The sequence below is a fragment of the Scyliorhinus canicula genome, chromosome 3 (genome assembly GCF_902713615.1).
Source record: "Scyliorhinus canicula chromosome 3, sScyCan1.1, whole genome shotgun sequence".
NCBI classification, from domain to species: domain Eukaryota; kingdom Metazoa; phylum Chordata; class Chondrichthyes; order Carcharhiniformes; family Scyliorhinidae; genus Scyliorhinus; species Scyliorhinus canicula.
Genome location: NC_052148.1, coordinates 184,174,352 through 184,196,240, shown reverse-complemented (window position 1 = coordinate 184,196,240; position 21,889 = coordinate 184,174,352). Strand labels below are relative to the sequence as shown.

The following is a 21,889-nucleotide window of genomic DNA, read 5'->3' as shown; positions in this document are numbered from 1 at the left end:
AAGTACTTTTGAAGTATAGTCACTGTTGTAATGTCAGAAATGCGCCAGCGGAAATCCTGCCGCCACGGGAATCATCATGGGCGGGATGGAAAATTCAATAGACAGCAAAATGTCTGTTCACCTTGGGTTCCAGTCCTGGGGTGGGTGTGACTGGAAAATCCCACCCATCAACTTTCATTGAGCAAGCGCCTCACAAACAGCAATGATGTGATGTTGATTAAAGGGGTAAGCATTGGCCAGGTCAATGGGCCAGGCTGCAGCTCGGGTGACTGGGATGGCGAGCTGCCAGCCTGTCTTGCCCATTGCCCGCCAGGTGCACCTGAGACGGAAGGGGGGGAGGGTGGAGTCTGAGGTGTTGCGGTGTTCTGGGACCTTCCCTACAGGGGACCCGGAAGGGGCCCTTAGCATGTCCTCCTCCTGCTGGGTGCTCGATGGCCCCCAGGCCTCTACATGGGTCGGGGATGCCAACGGACCGAGCACCCAACGCCCCCCCGACACCTGGCGCTGCCAGTCCTGGAGGTGCGCCCTGGTATCAACACGGGTCTGCAAGTTTGCAGCCTGGGCGACACCGGCCAGCACCTGGGCAATGGCGCCGATGCCCTCAGCGATGGACTGCAGAGACTGGGGCATTGCCTGCTGAGACTGGACATCGGTGTCCTGTGTGTTAGGGTCCTGTGTGTTGGGGTCCTGTGTGTCAGTGTCCTGCGCGTCAGTGTCCTGGGCCGGCTGTGACGGGGGCCTGTTGCAGTGGCTGCCCTCCTCGTCGCTGGGTATGGCCCGCCGGCGTCGCCGCACTCACACTACACATGTGGGCGGCGTCCGCCTGGTGCTCCGGGTCTGTCCCTGGCTCGTAACCGCCCTGGAATGTCCATGGGGATATGGGGGAAGTAGGATATGGGGGGATATAGGGGAAGGGGGGACATGGGGAAAGGGGGATATGGTGGAAGGGTGGATATGGGGGAAGGGGGACTAGGGGAAGGGGGAAAGGTGGGCATGCAGTGGGGGGGTCTCACTTAGCGCTGCGCGGCGGGCGGTCATTTTGCCGGGTCTCCGGAGGGGGGCATCTCTTGTGCAGTGACGCCACGTGGTGTCACTGACGGTGCGCATGTCCGTGATGGGTGACGCCGTTGCAAATGGCATCACGCCGCTACTAGCCCATTCCCGGCCAGAGAACTCACGACGTTTCGGGGGGCCCGATACCGGAGTGATTCGCGCCGTTTTTGCCGCCGAGTTCGGGCCATCGCGCTGATTCACGGAGAAATCAGCCCAAGAGATGGAGAGAGAAGGGATATTTTTAGATTCTGATTCTTCAAACAAACAATAATAATAATAATGGAATTTAAGCTAATGCTGTGTTTGACAATTGTATTTGTGAAGTCATGCTGCCAGTTTAGTAGATAATTTCCCCAGCAATTCCCTACCTAACAGTATCATCAGCGTGCCATCGCCCATTGAGTGCAATTCCAGGAAAGGATCTACCACCACCTTCTCAGCATAGTGATGGGCAACAAATCTGCCCTTGACAGGATCACACGCATACTAAGATCAAATAAATAACAGCAATATGTTTACCTCTATGTTTCAGTTCTTTGGGTTGTCTTAATAAATTAGTAATGATTTTAGATGCAATCTGGATTTAGTTTCACACTTTAGTACTTTTGTCCTCATTTAACCGCAAACTGGTGAATTATATTCCCTTGCATTCTCACAAAGTAGTTAGTGGTTATGGTACTGCATAACTTGCCATCCTTGGTCAAGGTTACTTCAGACACTCAATATATGTTGAGGCCAAGCCAGATCCAACAGAGTTACTGACAAAGGTGACAATAGAACATAGAACATTACAGCACAGAACAGGCCCTTCGGCCCTCGATGTTGTGCCGAGCAATGGTCACTCTACTCAAGCCTAATGTATCCACCCTATACCAGTAACCCCCCCCCCCCCTCCCCATTAACCTTACTTTGACACTAAGGGCAATTTAGCATGGCCAATCCACCTAACCCGCACATCTTTGGACTGTGGGAGGAAACCGGAGCACCGAGAGGAAACCCACGCACACACGGGGAGGACGTGCAGACTCCGCACAGACAGTGACCCAGCCGGGAATTGAACCTGGGACCCTGGAGCTGTGAAGCATTTATGCTAACCACCATGCTACCGTGCTGCCCTCTGCTACCGTGCTGCCCTCAAATGTTTATTTCTTTTGTATAAAAGAAAATACCGTGACAGTGCATGTGTTCCAACAACACAATAGATTAAAGGGTTGAAAGATAGTTATTAACATCTTCTGCAGGAATGTTAAATTGTACCCCCCATATTCAGACAGTTAAATCTTCTGTTGTATACTTGGGTGTGGATTGTGATTTTTAAATCAATTATACCAGAGTTTATAACTTTTGAGTAGCATTTTGCAGCCCACTGCTGTTTTTTGCTGATTGTAATTCAAGAGGTCATTACTTTGATGAAAAGGACTTGTCTTATTTATTGCTTTTCTCTCTTTAATGGCACATTCTTGAGAAAAAAAATCATTCTTTAAAGCCCTGTAAGTGATCTATGTTGTCTGTGAAAAAGTAGATAGACCCCTCCGCATCTATTTGGTTTTTTTCCAGTGTGTGAAAATTATTTACAGGCTGAGTGAGCTTTCAAAAGGTGGATATTTTTTTCAAGGATAGATTTTTTAAAAGAGTGTAGAATAATACATGGGAGGCATTTGTATTTAACATTCTTAACACTGACCTGTTATCTTCTCCTTTCCATTAAATGTTGCTACAACCTTGGCGAGTGACAAGTGATTATTTTTCCTAATGATTTTGACACAGAATATAGTGGATAAAATAGCTCAGTTCCAACTGTGGATTCAATGTGATCAGCTTGGTTCAAATCAAGCCAACTTCTTTTTTACATCACAGAGTTGCTATTAATGCAAACTCTGACTACAGTAGTGGCGTTGGAGTATAAATTAAATAGAAGCAGTGCCCTTCTGGCTTGGAGTCCCACTGCTCAGCACATTTTCATGGTATATGTGAAGGGCAAAAATAAAGTCAGAATTGTGACTTTTTAAAAACATCGCTTTTCTTAAATGTTTGGAGTTGCTCTTGTGTTACGAGCCCACAAATAAAAATAGTTTTGAACCATTAAGGGAATGTAAGGGGATGGATTTTCTCCTTGGAGACAGGAAACAGGAGCCAGATCTTTCTTTGTTTTGGAAACCTGCCACCGGTGGGAAATTGAGTTTCGGATTTTCCCGGCAGTGAACTCTCAATTGAGATGGAGTCAGGTTTGCTCTCCGATTAAAGCTAATGGGAGCATGAATTGAATCGGGTTTCAAATAACAATGGCAGTCACCGCTGAGGCTGTTGTTTGTTCTAAGGAAAAAAGTTTTTAAAAATTCATTTATGCAATGTGGACGTGGCTGGCTACGTGATGGTACGCTGCCTTCTTGAACTTGTGTAGTCCGTGTGGTATGGGTATAACCACTGTGCAGTGAGGGAATGAGTTCCAGGATTTTCACCCAGCGACGGTGAAGGAATGGCGATATAATTCCAAGTCAGGATGAGTGTGACTTGGAGGGAAAATTGAATGCAGTGTTTTTTTCAATGCTTCTGCTGCACTTTTGACTGTGGATTTGGATGGAGCCTTTATGAATTCCTGCCATGTTTGTACCAAAGCTTTTTTGCCAAAGTCTGCCACTGCACCACAAGGACCTGAGATGGCACAGGGAAGCCAGAGATGTGCCTGAGCGAATTACAGGTACTAGCTGACTGTTCCAGACACTGAATCCAGAACCCAGTGCCCACAATGCCTCATCAGTTATCATTTTGATATTTTATCTGGCGTTAATAAGAAAGCATCCATCATCTAGGTGATTGGCTGGTGTGCAGTGATATGCTGCAGAGGACCACAGCTAACAAGGGCACAGATGCTTGTGACCATCTGCCTAGAGTGTCACAGCCTCCTTGCCATTGGTGCTCATAGTGTCTTTGCTTCTGCCTATAGATCCTGTGTTCAGTCTGGTCTCTCCTTTTCCCTTGTGCCCTTCTTCCCTCTCCTCTGGCCTCCTGTTGCCCAATGTTTAGCTCTTCCTGCACAGGCTGCTACTCCTTAACTGCAATGGCCTGGACCTCTGAGGGGTTTCTATTCCATGAGCCATTTCCAGCCACTGCTTTCCTGGTGATCAGATGAAGTCCAAACTGACTAGCCCACTGCTCCAATGCCCATGTGATGCTAGGCAATACCAAAAGGTAATAATTAAGGTAATAATCTCGTATTACTACCTCAGCCATAAATTAATTGGCACACGGTCAATAAGATAAATGCGTGGCTACAAGGTTGTTGTGGGAGTAATGGGTTAACTTTCATTGGACATTGCTATCAGTACTGGCGAAGTAGGAAGCTGTTCTGATGGGACAGTCTTCACCTAAATCATGCTGGGACCAGAGTCCTTGTGAAGCACATGCTAGGGTTGTAGATAGGGCTTTAAACTAAATAATAGGGGCCGGGGGGGGGGGGGGGGGGGGGGGGGGGGGGGGGGGGGTTATGGACGATTGGAAAATCAAAGTTAAAGGTCAAATTAGGAGTGCAGGTTAATGATGAGGTGGATTGCTAGCAGAAAATAAAAGTGGAGAACAGAACATGCAAAATTAATATTGCACCAAAGAATCAGACAAGATTGAGGAAATTTGAAAATAGAAGAAAATATTTTTAAGAGAATTTTTAAAAAACTTCCAATTAAGGTACAATTTAGTGTGGCCAATCCACCTACCTGCACATCTTTGTGGGGAGGAGACCCATGCAGACACGGGGAAAGTGTGCAAAATCCACACAAACAGTGGCCCGGGATCGAACCCTGGTCCTCTGCGCCATGAGGCAGCAATGCTAACCACTGCGCCACCGAGCCGCTGATAATAGAAGGAACTTAAAGGCTTTGTCTGAATGCACAAAACATTTTGAACAAATTAATGAGTTGACAGTGCAAATAGAGACATAGATTGCTGAGATTTGCTAACAAGGAGACCAGTTGCGGGATTCTCCCCGACCCGGTGGGGCGGGGGTTCCAGGCGTATTGGAGTGGCGTCAACCACTCCGGCTTCAGGCCTCCCCAAAGGTGCAGAATTCTCCGCACCTTTAGGGGCTAGACCCGCGCCGGAGTTGTTCCGTACCGCCAATCCCGCTGGTCAGGTCGGTGGTTTAAACCACGCCGGCGGGAGAGGCCTGTCAGCGGCGGGACGTCAGCCCATCGCAGGCCGGAGAATCGCCTCGGGGGGCCCGCCAACCGGCGCGGCACGATTCCCGCCCCTGCTGATTCTCGGGTGGCAGAGAATTCGGTACACGGCTGGGGCGGGGTTGGTGCTGGCCCCGGGCGATTCTCTGACCCAGCGGGGGGTCGTTGAATTCCTCCCCAGGTATGGGAATTGAATATCCAAGGGTACTCAGTATTTCGGAAGGATAGACAGAAAGATAAAGAAGGTGTCGTGGCTTAAGGGATCAGTACTCTAGTGAGAAATAATATAGGCACTGGAGATCAAGACATGCAATCAGACTGGGTAGAAATCAGAAATAACAAAGGGATAAGTCCCTTGTGGGAATAATTTGTAGATCCCCAAATAGTAGTTGCACAGTGGGGCACAGTATAATCCAGGAAATATTAGAGGGTTGTAAGAAAGGTTCGATAATTATCTCGGGTAATTTGAAAAAAAATTCCAATTAAGGGGAAATTTAGAGTGGCCAGTCCACATACCCTGCACATCTTTGGGTTGTGGGGGTGAGACCCACACAGACATGAGAATGTACAAACACCACATGGACAGTGACCCAGGGCCAGGAACTAACTAGGATGCTTTATATGGTGCATCTGCAAAAATCGGTAAGAGTCAATCTGAACATGCCAAATTTCCTTAGTTTCCTGAGGAAGGCAGGAATGTTCCCTTCCAGCCGGGGAACACTTCAGCAGTCAAAGGCAATCAGCCTCTAATCTCCGGGTAAGCATTCTCCAAGGCGGCCTTCAGGACGCGTGACAACACAGAATTGCCGAGCAGAAACTTATAGCCAAGTTCCGCACACATGACTACGGCCTCAACCGGGACCTGGGATTCATGTCACATTACATTCATCCCCTACCATCTGGCCTGGGCTTGCGAAATCCTACCAACTGTCCTGGCTTGAGACAATTCACACCTCTTTAACCTGGGATTACCCCTATCTCTGGATCTGTAAAGATTCAATTACCTGCAAATGCTCACATTCTAAGCATTGTCTGGCATCTTTGAATTTGTCTATATATATGTTTCTGGAACATACCTCTTCATTCACCTGAGGAAGGAGCAGTGCTCCAAAAGCTAGTGTTTGAAACAAACATGTTGGACTTTAACCTGGTGCTGTAAGACTTCTTACTGTTCTCACCCCAGTCCAACACCAGCATCCCCACATCATTCCTGAGGAAGTATAGGTGCTTTCTTGATCGTGCATGATATGGGTGGACCAGGGCAGATATTTCATAGAATTTACAGTGCAGAAGGAGGCCATTCGGCCCATCGAGTCTGCACCGGCTCTTAGAAAGAGCACCCTACCCAAGGTCAACACCTCCACCCTATTCCCATAACCCAGTAACCCCACCCAACACTAAGGGCAATTTTGGACACTAAGGGCAATTTATCATGGCCAATCCACCTAACCTGCACATCTTTGGACTGTGGGAGGAAACCGGAGCACCCGGAGGAAACCCACACACACACGGGGAGGATGTGCAGACTCCGCACAGACAGTGACCCAAGCCGGAATCGAACCTGGGACCCTGGAGCTGTGAAGCATTTGTGCTATCCACAATGCTACCATGCTGCCGTAGTTCCATTGCTGATGCTGTCAACCATTTCCAGCTCGGCACCATTGATGCAAACAAAGGTGTGTACGATACTTTGCCTCCTGAAGTCAATGACCAGCTCTTTACTTTTGCTGATGATGAAGGATAGATTGTTGTCATTACACCACTCCACTAGGTTCTCAATCTCCCTCCTGTACTCCGACTCAATAAGGAGTCCTTATTGTCGAGATGCTTCAATAGTGAGGGTAGGGCAAGGAGATGGCGTACGATATGGACCGGTTGTGGTGGTCTGCGAATTGCAGTAGATCAAGGAATTCTGGGAGTCTAGTGATATCATGGTTGTGTTGTAATTCACCGATTGACCACTAGGAGTCCCATTGGTATATAAGTGAATGTTAGAGTCAGATGACCCCTCAGACTGGCTGGAGGAAGCTGGAGAAAGGTTGCTTGTTCTTGATCTTACTGTTATTCATCTGTTGTTTTGGATATAATTTACCCAGTGTTAATTTTAATAAATCGTTTGCAGCTTCTTGTAATATAAATCAGGCCATTCGACAAGAACATTACAGGGAATGTGGAGTTGATGTATCTCATGACAAACCTCTCGAAGCACTTCAAAATGATAGATGTCAAGGCCATCGAAGAATAATCATTGAGGCAGGTGGCCTGGTTCTTCTTTGTCACGGGTATGATGTTGATGGTCTTGAAGCAGGTGGGAACTTCGGAATGGAGTAGGAAGAGGTTGAAGATGTCCGTGAACACACCCGCCACTAGGCTTCAAATGAAGTTACTGTGAAAAGCCCCTAGTTGCCACATTCCGGCGCCTGTTCGGGGAGGCTGTTACGGGAATCGAACCGTGCTGCTGGTCTGCTTGGTCTGCTTTCAAAGCCAGCAATTTAGCCCAGTGTGCTAAAGGGCCCGCAATGTTCACACACATCTTCTACCCCTTCAAAGAGCCGGCACATCCTCGCTCTTGTGAGATGTGCTCCATATACCACCTTCAGCTACATCAGCCCCAACCTCGCACACGAGGTGGAGGCGTTCACTCTCTGAGCACCTCACACCAGAACCCCTCCTCCATACCCTCTCCCAACTCTTCCTCCCACTTTGCTTTGATCCCTTACAGTGGTGCATTCTCCTCCTCCAAAATAGCCCCGTAAACCGCCGACACTACCCACTTCTCCAGTCCCCCTGTCATCAGCACCTCCTCCAGCAATGTGGAGGCCAGCTCCACCGGGACATTCTGCATCTCCTATATGGCAAAATCTCAAACCTGCATGTATCTAAACATTTCCCCCTGCTCCAGCCCATACTTCACTTCCAGCTCCTTCAATCCTGCACACCGACCCTCAAGAAACAAATCTTTAGTGTCTTAATCCCCTTCTCCTCCCATTTCCAAAAAGTTTCGTCTCACTTCCCTGGCTCAATTCTGTGGTACCCCTGAATTGGAATTTCCCTTAGCCCTGCCCCCAACCCGAAGTGTTGGCAAAACTGCCTCCGACTTCTCAATGAAGCTATTATTAACGGTCTGCCTGAGTATTTCCCTGGGGCCATCGGGAGCGGTGCTGTTGTTAGCGCCTTCAATCCCGACCCCCTGCACACACTCTCCTCCATTCTGACCCACTGGGAATCAACACCTCTGACCCAGCTACGCACCTTCTCCACATTCGCCGCCCAGTAATAATGCAGCAGGTTCGGAAGACCCAAACCCTCTGCCTGCCTTCCCCTCTGTCGCAGAAACTTTCTAACTCTGGCCACCTTCCCTCCCCATATGAACGAAGTAATCCTTCCCTCAATCTCTCTGAAAAATACCTTTGGCAGGAAAATTAGCAGGCATTGGAAAATAAACAGAAATCACGGCAACACGTTCATTTTAACCGCCTGTACCTGACCCGCCAGTGACAGAGGGAGATCATCCCACCTTGCCAGATCAGCTTTCACCCTCCCCACCAAACTAGAAATGTACCAACGGAGTCCCCCCCACTCCCGGGCAACGTGCACCCCTAGGTATCTAAAGGGAGTCCATGCCCTCTGGAATGGCGCCCACCCCTGTCCCCACCCCAGCCAAGACACCACAAAATACTCACTCATGTCTGGACTTAATTTATACCCCCAGAAAGACCCAAACGCTCAAAGCAGCTCCAATATTCCCCCTATTGACACATTCGGTTCTGACACGTATAACAACAAGTCATCGGCATATAAGGATACCCTATGCTCTATCTCTCCCACCCCCTCCCGCATTGTCCCTTTCCATACCCCCAAGCTTCTTAATGCGATGGCTTAATGAGGCCGGCGAGTTAATAGTGGGGAACGCAGACATGTCGGAGATGCTAAATCAATATTTTGCCTCAATTTTCATGGTGGAGGACACTAGTAACAGGTAATGTAGAGGTAATGGAAAGAAGGAACTTCGAAAAATCACCATCGGTAGGGAAAAAGTACGAAACTAACTATTGGAATTGAAGGCAGACAGGTCCCTCGGATGTGGCGGTTTACATTCTAGGGTCTTGAAGGAAGTGGCAATGGACATAGTGGGTCAATTGATTATAATACTCCAAAAATCCCTGGATGCGGGAAAGATTTCAGTGGATTGGAAAAATGTAATGCTGTCATTCAAAAAGTGAGGGAGGCAGAAAGTAGGAAACTATAGAACAGGTAGTTTAACATTTGTCATTGGGAAGTTATTATTAAGAAAATAATAAGACATTTAGAAAGTCAAAGCACAATCCATCAGAGTCAGCACAGTTTTATGAAGGAGTAAATAATGCTTGACTAATTTGCTCAAATTCTTTGAAGATGTAACAAGCCAAGTGGATAATGGACATCCTGTAGATGTAGTATATCTTGACTTCCAGAAGGCATTTAATAAGGTGCCGCACAAAAGGTTAACAAACAGGGTAGGATTACATGGGATTAGGGGTAATTTATGAGTTTAGATAGAAGACTGGTTAACTGACAGAAGGCAGAGATTTGGGATAAATTAGTCTTTTTCTGATTGGCAAATGTAACTAGTGAACCACAGGGTTTGGTCCTTGGGCCCAACTATTTACAATATATATTAATGACTTGGATGTGAAGATAGAAGGTACTATAGCCACATTTGCAGATAACACTAAAATAGGTTTAGGATAGTTAGTAGCAATGAGGAAATAAGAAATTTACAAATAGATATCGATAGGTTAGGTGAGTGGGTCAAAATTTAGCAGATCGAGTTTAACGTGGATGAACATGAGATTGTCCACTGTGATTGGAAAAATAGAAATGCAAATTATTATCTGAATGGAGGGAAGCTTCAAAGTGATTCGGTGCAGAGCGATCTGGGTGTCCTCATGAATTAATCTCAGAAATGTAGTATGCAGGTACAACAGGTAATAAGGAAGGCAAACGGAATTTTGGCCTTTATAGCTAAAGGGATAGAGTATAAAAGTGGAGAACTGTTGCTGAAATGTTATCAGGCATTGGTGAGACCACACCTGGAGTAATGTGTACAGATGTGGTCCTCTTATTTGAGGAGGGATGTAGTTGCATTAGAAGCAGTTCAGAGGAGGTTCATGAGATTGATTTCAGAGGTGAGGGGCTTGTCTTATGAAGAGAGATTGAACATCTTAAGTTTATACTCTCTTGAGTTTAGAAGAATGAGATGAGATCTAATTGAGGCATATAAGATGATCAAAGGTATTGACAAAGTAGATGTAGAGCAGATGGTTCCTCTTGTGGGGCAATCTAAAATAAGAGGTCACAATTTTAGGATAAGGGGTAACATATTTAAAACAGAAACGAGGGGCTGGTTTAGCTCACTGAGCTAAATCGCTGGCTTTTAAAGGTGACCAAGCAGGCCAGCAGCACGGTTCGATTCCTGTACCAGCCTCCCTAGACAGGCGCCGGAATGTGGCGACTAGGGGCTTTTCACAGTAACTTCATTGAAGCCTACTCGTGACAATAAGCGATTTTCATTTCATTTCATTTTCAAATTACTTCTCGCAAAAGGTCGTGAATCTGTGGAATTCACTATCACAGAGTGCAATGGTTGCCAGAACATTGAGTATATTTAAGGAGGAGATAGGCATATGTTCAATTAGTAATGGGTTGAAGGGTTATGGAGCACAGGCAGGAAAATGGAGTTGAGGCCGAGAGGAGATCAGCCATGATGGTATTGACTGACGGAGCAGAATCAAGGGGCTGAATTGCGTACCCTGCTCCTGGTTCTTTTGTTCTCAAAGAGGTGACTACCACTAAACTGGCAAAGTTCTTCATTCAGACGCTTCCATTGAATTATATCTACAAAGGGTGGCATGGTAGCACAATGGTATGCACAGTTGCTTCACAGCTTCAGGGTCCCAGGTTCGATTCCCGGCTTGGGTGACTTTCTGTGTGGAATCTGCACATTCTCCCCGTGTGTGCGTGGGTTTCCTCTGTATGCTTCGGTTTCCTCCCACAGTCCAAAGATGTGCAGGTTAGGTGGATTGGCCATACTAAATTGCTATTCGTGTCCAAAAAGGTAAGGTAGGATTACTGGGTTACGGGGTTTGGTGGAGGTGTGGGTTTAGGTAGGGTGCCCTTTCCAAGGGCCAGTGCAGACTCGATGGGCCAAATGGCCTCCTTCTGCACTGTAAGTTCTATGATTCTATGGTTCTTACAACTCTTCCTGCTTCCATAACATGCTCCTTGCCTCCATGCAGCTGATCTGAAACCAAACAGTTGCGAAAGTCTGGTCCCATCTCCAAAAATCAGAAATGTTCCTGGAGTCTCCAGGCTGGAGATAGGCTTTTAATGGACCCACAATAATTGTAGTTGCCTACTTAATATGAGTGAGCCTGTTTTGAGGTATGGTTCCCTCTCCACACCTTGGGAAAATGGGGTAGGGTGAAAAAAGAGTTGGAACACCTTTCCTTGTGACCATTTTTTTTCACTGATCCCACACAACTCAGGAGCAAAAGCTCTCCTGCTTGTGTCCTAAATCCAACCTAATCCCATTCATCCATCATCACTGCACTCACTGACATGCATTTGCTCATGGTTAAGCAATGTATTGATTTCACAATTCTCATGGTTGTTTCAAAATCCCTCCGGTTTAGGCCCTCTCTATATCTATGATTTCCCCACAACTCTCTAAGATACCTGTGCTCCTCAAATTCACATCTCATTGCAATTATAATCATTCTGTTATTGGCAGCTTCCTCTCAGCTGCCTTGGCCTGGACCTCTGGACTTCTGTTCCACAATTTATTTTCTTCTCTCTGTTGTATTTCCCAGTCCTTAATCTGGATGAAGCAGAGATAGTACAGTAAAGCAAGGAGCCTGCTGGCTTTCCCGAGGTGTAGAGGAGTGGAGGTGAGGGTGGGCATCCTCTTCACGTGGATATGTTGAAGTCATTCGGGAGTTAGTTAAGAATAGCCTTCCAACTTCCTTAGATTTTCACATGGGTGGTCAGCCATTAAAAGATCTGTGAAACTGACTAGTTCCAGCTGGCAGGAACATGGGTGACAACACTGAAAGAGTTTTTATGGGAAAAAGGTGCTTAGAATCATAGACTTTACAGGGCAGACGGAGGCCATTCGGCCCGTTGAGTCTGCACTGGCCCTTGGAAAGAGCACCCTAATAAGCCCACACCTGCATCCTATCCCCTAACCCAGAAACCCCATATACCCTTTTTTTGGACACCAAGGGCAATTTAACATGCATGTTCGGACAAAAGAAACCACTGAGTAGCAATGACATTTTAATGATCAACCTTTGCCTACTCTATCAGTTCTAGCTTCCCATTGGCCTTGACCACTTAAAAGCTGAACATCCTCTATTCTTTTGAAGATCAAATGCGTCTGGCAGCCACATCAGGAAATAATTAAATTCATGGATTAGAATTTTTGATAGTGCTGATTGGTATTTTTAATGAAGGGACACCATTACTAATCTGCTGGAAAGAGGCATCCATCACCAAGTACAAACCGCAGCACATGGGACATCAAATAACGGAAAGTAATGGGCCATAGCCGAGGATGGGACATGAATTAGTGGAAAATCAGTGAAGTCTGAATGAATAATATCAATCCGCCTGGTTTTGCCTAGATAAGCCAATCATTTCTAGTTTCATCGATTGCAACTTTAATTATTTATTCATTTACAATTGATTAGTTGAATGTTCTATGAGATCAAAGTGAGCTGACAATCTAAAATGAGACATTCCATTCTTGTGACCATGTAAATATCCCAGTAACAAATCAATGAAGTAGAGGGACACCTAAATGCTGATTGTCATTGAAGCACAGTACAGAGGGATATCTTGAGGAGAGAACCTCGAGGAGTATTATGTGAGGTTGAAGAGCATATATATGAGGCACTGTACCCAAAATAGAACATAGAACAGTACAGCACAGAACAGGCCCTTCGGCCCTCAATGTTGTGCCGAGCCATGATCACCCTACTCAAACCCACGTATCCACCCTATACCCGTAACCCAACAACCCCCCCCCCCTTAACCTTACTTTTATTAGGACACTACGGGCAATTTAGCATGGCCAATCCACCTAACCCGCACATCTTTTGGACTGTGGGAGGAAACCGGAGCACCCGGAGGAAACCCACGCACACAGGGGGAGGACGTGCAGACTCCACACAGACAGTGACCCAGCCGGGAATCGAACCTGGGACCCTGGAGCTGTGAAGCATTTATGCTAACCACCATGCTACCCTGCTGCCCCTGCTACCCTGCTGCCCCTAACCTGTTTGGTAAAACTGTAAATTCACAAACATATCACTGATGGAGAATAAAATGTTGGGAGTAACTCAGCTTTGCCGGGGGTGCAAAACAGATGCCAAAATATTGGCTGCCTGTTACTCCGATTTTCCTGAAAAGTGGAGTGTAAGATATGTGGGTTGAGAGCAGGTTACTCAAAAGGGTCTTGGATGGACTGAGTGGCAAAAGGCAATGAAATATGGAATTCAATATTAGGGTGTGAGGTCATCCACTTTGTATCTAAAAAAAATAATTTGGAATATTTTCTTAATGCTCCGAAAGCTAGTGATTCAAAACAAATCTGTTGGACTTTAACCTGGTGTTGTAAAGCTTCTTATTGTTATTCTTGCAGAGTGTCCCAATGAGTGCAAGACAAAAATCTTTAACATGTCTGTTTTGCAGCTATACTCAAGTAGTACTTAATTATTTCAGAAAAAAAACGTAATAATTTCACTCAGAATCAACATTGCTAAAAAAAAAGATGGAAGTATAGAATCTGGTCCACAATGCATTGATGAAAATCTTGTAAATCTTGTAAATCTTGTAATTAAATCAAAATTTAAGTTATTCTGTCCCTATTAGCCAATGACCCAAATTTGAAATGAATAGAACAGCAGGAATCAATCTCCAAAACACTTGGAATCCTATGTAATAAAAATTGAATTTCATTTATTAGGCCACTGTCAGTCAGTGGTTCTGTTGCTAATAGTAAACCTGATAAAACAGCCATTTTCCTTGCAGTAAAATGTGTACTCAACCAGCTGAACATTTAACTTGGCTGCTATTGAAATCAATGGATAATATTTCAGTGAGTAATGTTTGCAATAGCTGCAGTTTATCTTTTTATTACCGACCACCTTTTAGCTGTAGTTTATCTTTTTATTACTGACTATGTTGCTGTGTAACAATTATTGGACAGGATTATTTTTAAGTTGTTGGAAAAATAATTGCACCAGCTGGCTTCTTTTATTCTGGCTGAATTACTTCAGTGACACGTAAAAGTCACAGTTGTCTAAATCCTGAATCTTAGTTTTCATAAGTTATAGTTTTCATCTATTTTCCTATTTCAGTTGTTGCAACAAACCCTCTCCATAATCTATTTTTTCACAGACTGCAGGAAGTTAAGTTTTGTGAACAATAACTGTTGGTGCAATTTTGCAAGGTGATCTTCTCCAGCATGAAGCTGTGACCTATGTGATTGTAAAACTGGAAAATTGAGTGAGGAATTAGTACATATGATCTGCACTATTCCCATTCTTCCTATATAGGGAGATGGTCACAATGCAGGCCAAGACTTCAGAGGCAGGAAGGGAATGGGTGACCACCAGGCAGCGCAAGAGGATTAGGCAGGCAGTGCAGGAATCTCCTGTAGCTTTTCCCCTGAGAAACAGATAAATCACTTTGGATACCGTTGGGAGGAATGGCCTCTCAGGGGAAAGCAGCAACAGCCAATTTCATTGCACCATGGTAGGCTCTGCTATACAGGGACAGAGTAAAGCATGTGTGAATGCAATAGTTGTAGGGGATTCATTTGTAAGGGGAATAGATAGGCATTTCTGTGGCAAAAACAAGGCTCCAGGATGGTACGTTGCCTCCCTGGTACGAGGATTAGGATGTCTCAGAGTGCCTACAGGACATTCTTGAGGGGGAGGGTGATCAGCCGGTGGTTGTGGTACACATTAGTACCAATGACAGAGGTAAAAAAAAGGGGTATGGTCCTAAAAGCCGAATATAGGGAGGTAGAGATCTCAAGATCACTAGTTAAAGTATAAATAGCAAGATATATCAGATGAATACGTGGCTGGAAAGATCATGCAAGGCGGAGGGTTTCAGATTCCTGGGACATTGGGACCGGTTCTGGGGGAAGTGGGACCAGTGCAAACTGGATGGGTTACACCTGGCCAGGACCGAGATTGATGGCCGAGGGCGAGTGTTTGCTAGTGCGGTTGGGGAGGAGTTGTGAGGGACAGTCTAGTCTTGGATGATGTATAGTTCATTTGGGTGCAGGTAAAAAAATAGCACGGGCAAGAAGACATTGGTAGGAGTAGTGTACAGACCTCCTAGCAGTAGCTACACTGCAAGAAAGAGTATGAATCAACAAATAATAGGAGCAGGTAAAAAGAATAGAGCAATAAATTTGGTTGACTTTAATTTTCATGTTGATTGGGTTCTTCAAGTTGGAAAGTGAAGCGACGGCAACAAATTCATAGAGTGCATTAGGGATAGTTTCAAAGAGAATTATGTCATGGATCCAACAAGGGATCAGATTATTTTGGATCTGGTAATGGGTAACAAGAGGTGTTTAATAAATGACCTCAGAGTAAAAGATCCAGCAGAGGGCAGCAGAGTGGAGCCGCTGATTGGCTGTTGCGGGGAAAATTTGCATCAGTGCTTTGCTGTCACTGTCTCCAGAAGGTGTACCTGAGCAAGACACCCTCCCTGTTCAAGTGAAGGCAAGCATCCAACAGAGGGCACCAGAGCGGAGCTGTGATTGGCTGCTGTGGGAAAAATCAGCATCAGTGTATTGCTGTCACTGGATCCATAAGGTGTACCTGAGCAAGACAACCTCCGTGTTCAAGTGAAGGCAAGCATCCAGCAGAAGGCAGCTGAGCGGAGCCACTGATTGGCTGTGGTGGGGAAAATTTGCATCAGTGCTTTGTGGTCACTGTGTCCAGAAAGTGTACCTAGGCAAGATACCCTCCCTGTTCAAGTGAAGGTGAGCATCCAGCAGAGGGCACCAGAGCGGAGGTACTGATTGGCTGAAGGAGGAAAATTTGCATCAGTGTATTGCTGTCACTGTATCCAGAAGCTGCACTTGAGCAATACACCCTCTGTGTTCAAGTGAAGGAAAGCATCCAGCAGAAGGCAGCAGAGCGGAGCCGTTGATTGGCTGTGGTGGGGAAAATTTGCATCAGTGCATTGCAGTCACTGTATCCAGAAAGTGAACCTGAGCAATACACTGTGTTCAATTGAAGGCAAGCATCCAGCAGAGAGAAGCAGAGCGAAGTGGCTGATTGGCTGTTGCGGGGAAAATTTGCATCAGTGCATAGCGGGTCACTGTATCCAGAAGGTGGTTTGTGGAGGAGCTGTTGTCAAGTGACAGTTGGGATGACTGAGAGATGTGGATGATGTCCCTGCTCCTTCACGTGGGGGAGGTGTGCCCAGCTGCAGTTCTTGTTAGACCGCATGACTGCTCTGGAGCTGCGGGTGGACTCACTTTGGAGCATCAGCGATGCTGAGGAGGTAGTGGACAACAAGTTTAGCGAATTGGTCACACCACAGTTTAGGATTGTAAAGGGAAAAGGGAATGGGTGACAAAAAGACAGAGAAAAAGCAGGAAGGCCGTGCAGGTGTCCCCTGCTGTCATCTCCCTCCAAAACAGGTATACCGTTTTGGATACTGATGGGGGAGATGGCTCACCAGGGGAAGGCAGCAGGAGCCAGGTACATGGCACCGTGGCTGGCTCTTCTGTACAGAAGGGAGGGAAAAAGACTGGAAGGGCTACAGTCACAGGGGATTCAATTATAAGGGGAGTAGACGGGCGTTACTGTGGTCGGAAACGAGACTCTCAAATGGTATGTTGCCTCCCAGATGCACGGGTCAGGGATGTCTCAGATCAGCTGCAGAACATTCTGAAGGGGGAGGGTGAACAGCCAGTTGTCGTGGTGCATTTGGGCACCAATGACAAAATGGGATGAGGTCCTACAAGCAGGAGCTAGGGAGTTAGGAGCCAAGTTAAAAAGTCGGACCTCAGAGGTAGTAATCTCATGATTGCTACCAGTGCCATGTGGTAGTCAGAGTAGAAATGAAAGAATAGGCAGGATGAATGCGTGGCTTGAGAGATGGTGCAGGAGTGAGGATTTCAGATTTTTGGGACATTGGGACCGGTTCTGGGGGAGGTGGGACTACAACAAATTGGATGGTCCACACCTGGGCCGGACTGGAACCAATGTCCTTGGGGAGGGTTTAAACTAATGTGGCAGGGGGATGGGAACCAAATGAGGAGGTTAGTGGATAGTAAGGAGATAGTAAATAAAGCCTGTAAGGGACTAGATCAAGAAGTCAGCGTGACTAAGGGGAAGAGTAGGCAGGGAGCAGGTGATGAACGCAAAGGGACTGGTGGTCTGAGGTGCATTTGTTTTAATGCAAGAAGTGTAGTAGGTAAGGCAGATGAACTTAGGGCTTGGATTAGTACCTGGGAGTATGATGTTATTGCTATTACTGAGACTTGGTTGAGGGAAGGGCATGATTGGCAACTAAATATCCCTGGATATCGATGCTTCAGGCAGGGATAGAGAGGGAGGTAAAAGGGGTGGAGGAGTTGCATTACTGGTCAGAGAGGATATCACAGCTGTGCTGAAGGAGGGCACTATGGAGGACTCGAGCAGTGAAGCGATATGGGCAGAGCTCAGAAATAGGAAGGGTGTGGTAACAGTGTTGGGGCTGTACTACAGACCTGCCAACAGTGAGCGTCAGATAGAGGTACAAATATGTAAGCAGATTATGGAAAGATGTCGGAGCAACAGGGTGGTTATGATAGGAGATTTTAATTTTCCCAACATTGACTGGGATACACTTAGTGTCAGAGGTCTAGATGGAGCAGAATTTATAAGGAGCATCCAGGAGGGTTTTCTAGAGCAGTATGTGAATAGTCCAACTCGGGAAGGGGCCATACCGGACCTGGTATTGGGGAATGAGCACGGCCAGGTGGTTGAAGTTTCAGTCGGTGATTACTTTGGGAATAGCGATCACAATTCCGTAAGTTTTAGAATACTCGTGGACAAAGACGAGAGTGGTCCTAAAGGAAGAGTGCTAAATTGGGGGAAGGCCAACTCTACCAAAATTCAGCAGGAGCTGGGGAATGTGAATTGGGAGCAGCTGTTTGAAGGTAAATCCACATTTGATACGTGGGAGGCTTTTAAAGAGAGGTTGATTAGAGTGCAGGACTGACATATCCCTGTGAAAATGAGGGCTAGAAATGGCAAGACTAGGGAACCATGGATGACAGGTGAAATTGTGAGACTAGCTAAGAGGAAAAAGGAAGTATACATAAGGTCTGGGTGACTGAAGACAGCCGAAGCCTTGGAAGAATATCGGGAATGTAGGACCATTCTGAAACGAGGAATCAAGAGGGCTAAAAGGGGTCATGAAATATCTTTAGCAAACAGGGTTAAGGAAAATCCCAAAGCCTTTTATTCATATATAAGGAGCAAGAGGGTAACTAGATAAAGGGTTGGCCCACTTAAGGACAAAGGAGGAAAGTTATGCGTGGATGCAGAGAAAATGGGTGAGATTCTAAACGAGTACTTTGCATCGGTATTCACCGAGGAGAGGGACATGACGGATGTTGAGGTTAGGGATAGATGTTTGATTACTCTAGGTCAAGTCGGCATAAGGAGGGAGGATGTGTTGGGTGTTCTAAAAGGCATTAAGGTGGACAAGTCCCCAGGTCCGGATGGGATCTATCCCAGGTTACTGAGGGAAGTGAGAGAGTAAATAGCTGGGCCTTAACAGATATCTTTGCAGCAGCCTTGAACACTGGTGAGGTACCGGAGGACTGGAGAATTGCTAATGTTGTCCCCTTGTTTAAGAAGGGTAGCAGGGATAATTCAGATAATTATAGACCCGTGAGCCTGACATCAGTGGTAGGGAAGCTGCTGGAGAAGAAACTGAGGGATAGGATCTATTCCCATTTGGAAGAAAATGGGCTTATCAGTGATAGGCAACACGGTTTTGTGCAGGGAAGGTCATGTCTTACCAATTTAATAGAATTCTTTGAGGAAGCGACAAAGTTGATTGATGAGGGAAGGGCTGTAGATGTCATATACATGGACTGTAAGGCATTTGATAAGGTTCCCCATGGTAGGCTAATGGAGAAAGTGGGTCCAGGGTGTACTAGCTAGATGGATAAAGATCTGGCTGGCGAACAGGAGACAAGAGAGTAGTAGTGGAAGGGAGTTACTCAAAATGGAGAACTGTGACCAGTGGTGTTCGACAGGGATCTGTGCTGGGATTACTGTTGTTTGTGATATACATAAATTATCTGGAGGATGGTATAGGTGGTCTGATTAGCAAGTTTGCAGATGACACTAAGATAGGTGGAATAGCAGAAAGTGAAGGGGACTGTCAGAGAATACAGTAAAACAGAGATAGATTGGAGAGTTAGGCAGAGAAATGGCAGATGCGAGCTGATGCATTTTGGAAGATCCAATTCAAGAGCGAACCATACGGTAAACCCCTGGGGAAAATTTTTATTTTTTTATTTTTATAAATTTAGAATACCCAATTATTTTTCCAATTAAGGGGAAATTTAGCATGGCCAATCCACCTAACCTGCACATCTTTGGGTTGTGGGGGTGAAACCCACGCGGACACGGGAGAATGTGTAAACTCCACACGGACAGTGACCCAGGGCCGGGATTCGAACCCGGGTCCTCAGCGCCGTAGGCATCAATGCTAACCACTGTGCCACCGTGCTGCCCTCCCCTGGGGAAAATTGATGTACAGAGAGATCTGGGTGTTCAGGTCCATTGTACCCTGAAGGTGGCTGTGCATGTCGATGGAGTGGTCAAGAAGGCATACGGCATGCATTCCTTCATCGGAAGGGGTAGTGAGTACAAGAGTTAGCAGGTCATGTTACAGTTGTATAAGACTTTAGTTTGGCCACATTTGGAATACTGCGTACAGTTCTGGTCGCCACATTACCAAAAGGATGTGGATGCTTTGGAGAAGGTGCAGAGAAGGTTCACCAGGATGTTGCCTGGTATGGAGCGCTCTAGCTGTGAAGAGAGTTTGAGTAGATTAGGATTATTTTCATTAGAAAGACGGAGGTTGAGTCCCCTCATTGACGTCTACAAAATCATGAGAGGTATAGACAGTGTGGATAGCAAGAAGCTATCCCAGAGTGGGGGACTTAATTACTAGGGGTCACGAGTTCAAGGTGAAAGGGGAAAAGTTTAAGGGAGATATGCTTGGAAATTTCTTCACGCAGAGGGTGGTGGGTGCCTGGAATGCATTGCCGGCGGAGGTGGTAGAGTCGGGCAGGATAGCGTCAATTCAGAGGTATCTAGACAGATACATGAATGGGCAGGGAGCAGAGGGATACAGATACTTAGAAAATAGGCGACAGTTTTAGATAGAGGATCTGGGTCGGTACAGGCTTGGAGGGATGAAGGGCCTGTTCCTGTGCTGTAATTTTTCTTTGTTCTATACCCTAGGAAGCAGTGATTATATCATGATAGAATTTAATATCCAGTTTGAGAGTGAGAAACTTGGTTCGGAAACAATGGTGTTTAACTTAAATAAATGGAATTACAATGAAATGAGTTAGCTAAAATGCACTGGGCAGATGAGGGCGGAGAGCTGACTGGTGGTGATCTAACCTGAGGATCACCACACCTCAGGACAGGAACAAGGTTCAGAAGGTGGTGTCTTCATACATAACCTCAATCGGTATGGGAATTGAACCCTGGCTGCTGGCTTTATTCTGTATCACAAACCATCTGACTAGCCAGCTGAGCTAAACCAGAAAGACAGTAAACAGGCAGCAGCAGACATTTAAGGCGGTCATGATTCTCAGCAAAATTATATCCCAGTAAGGAGAAAAGGTTCTAAGAGAGGGATAAATCAACCAGGGCTAACCAAATAAGTTAAAGAGTGTATTAAATTGAATGGAAAAGCATATGAGGAGGCAAAAGTCAGTGCTAGAGTGGTCAATAAAGCATACGGCATGCTTTCCTTCATCAGAAGGGGTATTGAGTACAAGAGTTGGCAGTTCATGGGCGAAATTCTCCGCGGACCGACGTGACGCCCATTTCCGGCGGGGAAAAAGCGGTGCGGATGACTCCGGCGTCAGGGGCCTTCTTTTAAGCTGGCAATCTCCGTTCCCGAAAGGGCCAGCAGCGGACTGACGCGATACGCGTCAGTTTCACCCGCTGCGGAAGTGGCGAGTCCCGGCGTTGGTGTGGTGGGGAGAGAGAGACCCGGCGTTGGGGGGGGGGGGGGGGGGGGAGCGAGGAAGAGAGACCCGGCGTGGGGGGGGGGGGGGAGGAAGAGAGACCCGGCGTTGGGGGGGGTGGTGGGGGGAGGGAGGAGAAACCGGTTGGGGGGGGAGGAGAAAGAGAACCCGGCGTTGGGGGGGGGGAGGAGAAAGAGAGACCCGGTTTGGGGGGGGGAGAGAAAGAGAGACCCGGCGTTTGGGGGGGGGGGGGGGGTGGGGGAGGAGAAAGAGAGACCCGGCGTTTGGGGGGGGAGGAGAAAGAGAGACCCGGCGTTTGGGGGGGGGGGAGGAGAAAGAGACCCGCGTTTGGGGGGGGAGGAGAAAGAGAGACCGGCGT

At 46.6% G+C, this 21,889-nt stretch overlaps 1 protein-coding gene across 11 annotated transcripts in view; it reads left to right on the top strand.

Annotated features, from left to right (window-relative positions):
* Window positions 1-21,889, top strand: part of ndst3 (N-deacetylase/N-sulfotransferase (heparan glucosaminyl) 3) — a 1,441,915-nt gene that overhangs the window by 114,856 nt on the left and 1,305,170 nt on the right. The window lies entirely within an intron of this gene.